Below are 6,683 nucleotides of genomic sequence, written 5' to 3' on the forward strand. Positions count from 1 at the left end.
TGTTTTATAATTATTTATGGGATAGTTTTATTTTTTTTGTTGTTAAAAACCTTGTTTAGCGGTCCGGGTGTTGGCGACCTCTCGCTGCCCCATGCCTGAGGCGTGATCCATAAGCTTCGCCCATAACATTTGGGCACCCCAGGGCTTGTCCCGTGGTTCTACGGCGATGGGAGCCGCCAACAAAAATCCCAGGAAAGTTTTCGACGACTAAATCCTAAGCATGCAGCATGGGTAGTTAACCTGTTTCGGCCACGCGTATCTTCTTGCAATTTCATCGACTATTTCATAAAACTACCCCTTTGGCATCGTAATCTACATTTAATTCCTGAGCAATATTTTAATTCTTTCTGTATCTTAAATTTATGTTAATTATTTTGAAAATGTAACTAAGTAATAATTATTTTGAAAATGTAACTAAGTAATAATTATTGTGAAGATGTAACTAAGTAATAATATTTTTTTGGGGGGCCCCATTTTTGTTTTGACTGTACGAATACTCAATTAATACTCTTTATCGTGTTTTAAATAAATATGTTTTGTTATGGCTGACCCGATATCTGTGTATTTTATGTTGCAATTACCTAACCTTTTTATTTAATTTCTTATCTATATAAATTCTTAACAGGTTATCAACTTTTGTTCGGTAGTTTTCCCAGTCGGCATATTTCCTCTCTACTCATTATTTATTCAATACAACAAAGTGCCGTGCCATTGAGCCTAAGGTCCTGGAGTCTTCCGTCGTGATTTACCTTGGTGAGGTTTGGTAAACCGAACCAAGAGTAAATTAACGGCTCAAAAAGATGGTAGCAGAGCTGGTGGTTCTGGCATGTTGCTTTGTTGTGTTTCTTGTGCATGTGTAGGATTTTATTTTCCTTGCATGTGTCCCTGCCTCAGAGTTTTGCATGGCTTGGAGATGTCAATAGTTTGTTTTGTTAATTTGGTCTTGGTATAAGTTTTGTAAGTTATTTGTTTATCATGACGTTTACTATTGTGCCTGAGTTCTTGTTAAAAGATGAACTTACTTTTAAGTGTATTTCACGTGGTCTACCATGTGAAAACACCACAACTGCCGTTTTGCGTAAATCTCTGCGCACTGCCCTTCAGAATAATGTGCCTGTTGTTAGTGATAATTTAAAGGACATTGACCCTAATGAGGAATTTAATTTGGTCTCAAGTAAAATCCTTGTGTTACAAGAGTTAGTGACAAATCTTGTTGATGATGAGAATTTGCGCTTACTTTGCCTAGAGTGAGAAATAGTTTGAGACATTTGGAACGACGCGTTCAATCCCTGTTAGAGTTACATTCTCTTGTTTTGTCTGAGGTCCAGGTTGCCTCATTAAAAATGTTTTTGCAGAAGTTAAGAAACTACTTGAACTTTTCAGTAAATCATAATTAGATTTTTCTCTTTTAAGAGACCTGAATCCTGTGTCATCCATGACACAAGTCTGTGACCGTCTTGCTGGGCTAGCATTGCCCTCTGCCTCTAAGCAGCATCCGACTACTGCACCTATTCCAGGTCCTTCTCATGTGAATTCCGATCCTCCTGTGGTTGATCTACCTAACCTAACCTACACCACGGTGACACCGCCCACGAGTTCAAATTCTCGTGTCACGTTTAGTAACGCATCATGTGTACCACACCCAGTGACAACACATAACACTTCATTGCCCAATGTTTTTGGTAAATTGACGCACCCACTAGAAAAAATGTTAAAGGATTTTCCGACCACTGATGGTCTGCATATTCCTACCTTTTTGAATTTTCTCAAGCTTATCGTCAAACTGAAACAAAGTAATAGTATACATGAAACTCAGATTTTAGAGGTTATATACCCTTTTACGCTTGGTCCGTTGGCTGAAAGGACACAGTTGGCCATTACACAAATGTTTTCGTTCGATCAGTATCATGAAGACATACTTAGTTTCTTCATCCCATCTAGGCTACTGACCCAACTACAGTTGAATAATTACAACAGATTACAAAAGCCAGGTGAACATCTTGCAGCCTATGTTAATGAGGTAAAAGAGGCGGCTGCTATTTTTCGTTTGCAAGTTAGTGAACAGGAGGTGATTAACACCATTCTAGATGGGCTTACACCTGATGAACGGTCCAGATTAGTTTTTCTAACTAAGCCTTGTACATTTTCTGAATTGGATAGGATGTGCATTCACTCCCAAAATGTCCGCTTTGCGGATCATCAAAGAAACGGGTCGTTTTCTCAGTATCCTGGAAATAAACAATTCAAGTATTATTCTAGCCCGCGTACTGAAATGCATCCCAGCCATAATACAGTATTGAGGACCTCAAACTCACGATTTCAGAATAATACACCAACAAATCAGAATCAAACTTATCATGGGCCTATCTGCCATTTTTGTAAGAAGCCTGGGCATGTAATAAAAGAGTGTAGGGAACTAAAACAAAAAAATGCTTAAAGCAGGGAAGTAAAGTGAGCGGCTTCCACTGCAAAACTAAACAAGCCAATAATTCTCAATACAATTCTCACCTATTTCGTCAAATCAAATCTGCCCGGCATTTTCAAAGAAACTTTGGAATCTAAATTCCTTATAAGCGAAACCCAGATCATATTGGTAGTCTTGGTCTTCCTAATATTGTGGGTTTAAGTCCTGCACCTGTTCCTCGTATACCAGTAAGTTTCAATAATTTTGAGGAAGAAGCTCTTGTAGATTCAGGATCCACACGTTCCATTATTTCATATGATTTGTTTTCTAAGTTAAAAGCAGCTAACCTAGTCAAGTTTGTGGAGAAAGGTGATTTCAAGTGTTACACGGCATCTAATGATGTGTTACCCATATTTTGTCGTGCGACTATAAAATTGAAAATTGCACATTTTACCTGGATGTTTCCATTTTTGGTTTCTAAAGAGGTGATTTTAGATTTTATTCTAGGAGCAGATTTTATGTCCAAATCTGGACTTGTTCTAGATATGCAAGAAAAGAGTGTTTTTTTTTTTAAGTTTCAACCTAACCTTAAAATTAGTTTTGTGGGCACCAAGCAGCAACATGATAACCTTGCAGAAATTAGTACAGAGAGCTACAGTAATAAAGAACATGACCCATTGGATCATTTACCTTATCAACAGCGTATCGCTATTAAAAATTTGTGTGAACAATTTCCTAAGGTTCTAACCTCAGAATTAGGGCTTACCAAACTGTTGGAATACGAAATCAAACTTAATGATAAAAGTTATGTCAAAAGTCAACCTTACCGTCTTGCACCTCCCCAAATGAATCTTTTGAGACAGGAAGTACAACAATTATTGAATAAAGGGGTCATTGGACAATCTACTTCACAGTATGCGAGTCCCGCATTTTTGGTCCCTAAACCTAATGGCAAACAACGTATGGTTGTAGATTTTCGTAAGCTTAACCAAAAAATTGAAATTGAGTCTGTCCCTTTGCCTGATTTGCATTTGGCATTTCATTGGTTTTCTAAAGCAAAATATTTTACCACCATTGATCTAAATTCAGCATACCATCAAATTCCGTTGAAACAGGAGTCAAAACCAATTACTAGTTTTTGCGTACCATGGAATTTATACCAATTTACTCGTGTTCCTTTCGGTCTTGCGACAGGCGCACAGGTTCTCACACGATTATTGGATCAGATTTTTCATGACATCAAATTTAAGTTTGTTTACAACTATTTGGATGATCTGGTGGTATATTCCGAAAGTTTCGAGGAACATTACCAACACCTGAAAGAAGTACTGTCTCGTTTGGAAAAGGCAGGTTTAACAGTGAATCCCCAAAAGGTTAAATTTGCAGTTCAGGAAATTTCATTTCTAGGTCACAAAATTTCTTCTCAAGGCATTTCCATCGACCCTAAACGTACCAAAGCAATTAGAGATTTTCCACCACCCCGTGATGTCAAGGGTATAGCCAGATTCATCGGTATGATTCAGTTCTTTGGAAAATTTATCCCTAATTTAGCGGAAAAGGCAGTCCCTTTAAATCACTTACGAAAAAAGAGTGTGAAATTTGAATGGGGAGAGGAACAACAAAAGGCATTTGAAACTTTGAAACAGGATATTATGAGTCCACCTGTTCTCCGCATGGCGGATTTTTCAAAACCCTTTATTTTACAAACTGATGCTTCTAGTTCAGCCATAGGCGCAGTTTTGGCACAAGAGTTCGATGGTGTTAGACACCCTATTGCATTTGCATCCAGAACACTCACTTTTCAGGAGAAGACATCATCAATTTATGAATTAGAATGTTTGGCTGTTGTTTTTGGTATCGATAAATTCAGACCTTATTTAGAGCATGCAGAATTTTTGTTGGAAACCGATAACCAAGCATTATCGTGGCTTTTGGCTCACCCACGTCAACTAGGCAAAATTGGTCGTTGGGTTATGAGAATTTCTTCATTAAAATTTAAAGTTCAACATATCCGTGGAACACAGAATGTAGTTGCGGATACCCTTTCACGCATGTTTAATGATACTCAGGTTGATAAACCTCTAGATGAAGCTGCTTGTAAAGTACTCTTAACCGATTTTCCCTTAGCTTTCAAAAATATTCAGGCTCATCAGGAAGAGGATGAAGAGCTGCAGAAAATTGTAACGAGTTTAAGATCCGGCATTTCCCAGGGCCCATATTTTTTATCTAAAGGTATCTTGTATTCAAGAATTCGAAATAACCAGAAACGTATTGTGCTACCTAAAATTCTGAAACCTGTTGTATTTGAATATTTTCATTCCTCACCTATTGGCGGACACCTTGGCATTTATAAAACTATAGAGGCTATAAGGAAACATTTTGTGTGGAAAGGTATGCACAGTGAAATTTCAGAACGAGTTAAGAAATGTTACTTGTATGCTTTTAGCAAACCTGCTCAAAATACCCATTTGGGTTTATTGGCATCAGAGGTCGCTGAACGGCCAATGCAGAAATTATTCATAGATTTTGTTGGCCCTTTGCCAAGGAGTAAGCAAGGGAATAATATGTTGTTAGTTTGTGTTGACGCCTTTTCCAAATTTGTTTGGCTTATTCCACTTCGAAAAGCTGATGCACCTTCCACTATCAAAGCTCTTCAAACTCAGATTTTTCAAAATTTTGGTATTCCATCTACTATTGTCTCTGACAACGGATCTCAGTTTACATCAAAATTATTTAAGAATATGTGTTTCACCCACGGCATACGCCGCATTACCTTGTCTCCATACTATCCTCCGCCTTCGCATGCGGAAAGATTCAATCGTAATCTCCGTTCAGCATTAATTGCTTTCCATGCGAAAGACCAGTCTAGTTGGGACAAGAATTTAGTTTGGCTACAAATGGCTTTCAATTATGCCCACCATGAATCTCATAAATCTACACCATTTAATTTAATGTTTACTTTTGCACCGAATAACCCTTTGTCAAATCTTTGGTGCCTAAATGATTTGTTACCACAGGATCCACAAGGTGTTAAAGAAGTTTGGGCAGCTGCCCTCAAGAATTTGAAGCGGTCTCATGATAAAAGTCTTATTAAGTATAACAAGAATCGTATTGCAAATCCCTTTCGGCCAGGTTATCTGGTTTTGTGCAAAGCACACCCTACCAGCAAAGCAGTTGATAAGAGAATGGCTAAATTGTCTTTTCGTTGGTCAGGTCCATACCAGATCCAGCGCTTTCTTACCCCTGTTACAGCTAGTCTAGTAAATCCTGAAACGGGAGTTTATGTGACGAGAGCTCACATTTCCCATTTAAAAAGGTATTATTCCCAGCCTTCAGTTTAAGTGTGCATTGTTTAGGAACGGCCGCCTAACTTTGTGTCCTACTGTTGGCGTTGTTTTGTTATTTGGGTCTTTGACTCAGTTGATCGTGGACTGATCACCCACGTGTCCTAGTCTTTGAGTCCCTTGTAACTTTTGAACTCGAGTCATAAAAATAAGTAAATAAAAAACCATGGTACTAGTGTTTTAAGTTGTTGCAACATTTTTTTTATATTCTCTTTTTAATGTCATTTCGTGGGAACAAGTTTGGGTGCATAATGTAGTGTGTTATTGTATTTACATGTAAGAGTAAGGGTAAATTTTTTGTTTGTTTGTTTCTTGGGTTAATATTTTCCAGTTGTTATGTGGGATCTCGGGTCGATATGTTTGTGACCACATATTTTTTTTGGTTATGTGTTTTAGTGTATTTTTTTCGTCTGCTCCGGGATGTTGGGCACCTTCGCCATGTTCTATTTGGTTCTCAGCGATGTTACGGTAAACCCTCTCAACTCTGGTATTATTTTTGAAAAGGAAGATCCACTGTTGTTCTCAGACAATTTCTATTCCGTCGTGTTGAATTTTAACTTGATACAATTGGAAAATCAAAGTAATCAATTGGAGGTGGCGTTAAATGACATAATTAAAGTAAACAATGTGCACCTTATGGAAAACGATTCATGGAATGAAAACTTTGCTTTTGTGATCCACCAACTTGAAGATAATTTTAATGCATATAAATCAGAGACCAGTGCAATGACTTCTTTGTTGCCTCGAAAACATTTGCGCACTAAACGCGGTTTGCTTAATTTCGGTGGAAAAATTTTGAAAACTGTCTTTGGAACTCTTGACAATGATGACTTAATTAGTTTGGAAGAACGTCTCAAGGAAGTATCACTTAGTCAGGATGAAATTTCGGCCAGTGTTGTGAACCATATGTTTGTTGTTCAACATTTAGAAGAAAG

The sequence above is a fragment of the Bacillus rossius genome, chromosome 3 (assembly GCF_032445375.1).
Source record: "Bacillus rossius redtenbacheri isolate Brsri chromosome 3, Brsri_v3, whole genome shotgun sequence".
Classification (NCBI taxonomy): Eukaryota; Metazoa; Arthropoda; class Insecta; order Phasmatodea; family Bacillidae; genus Bacillus; species Bacillus rossius.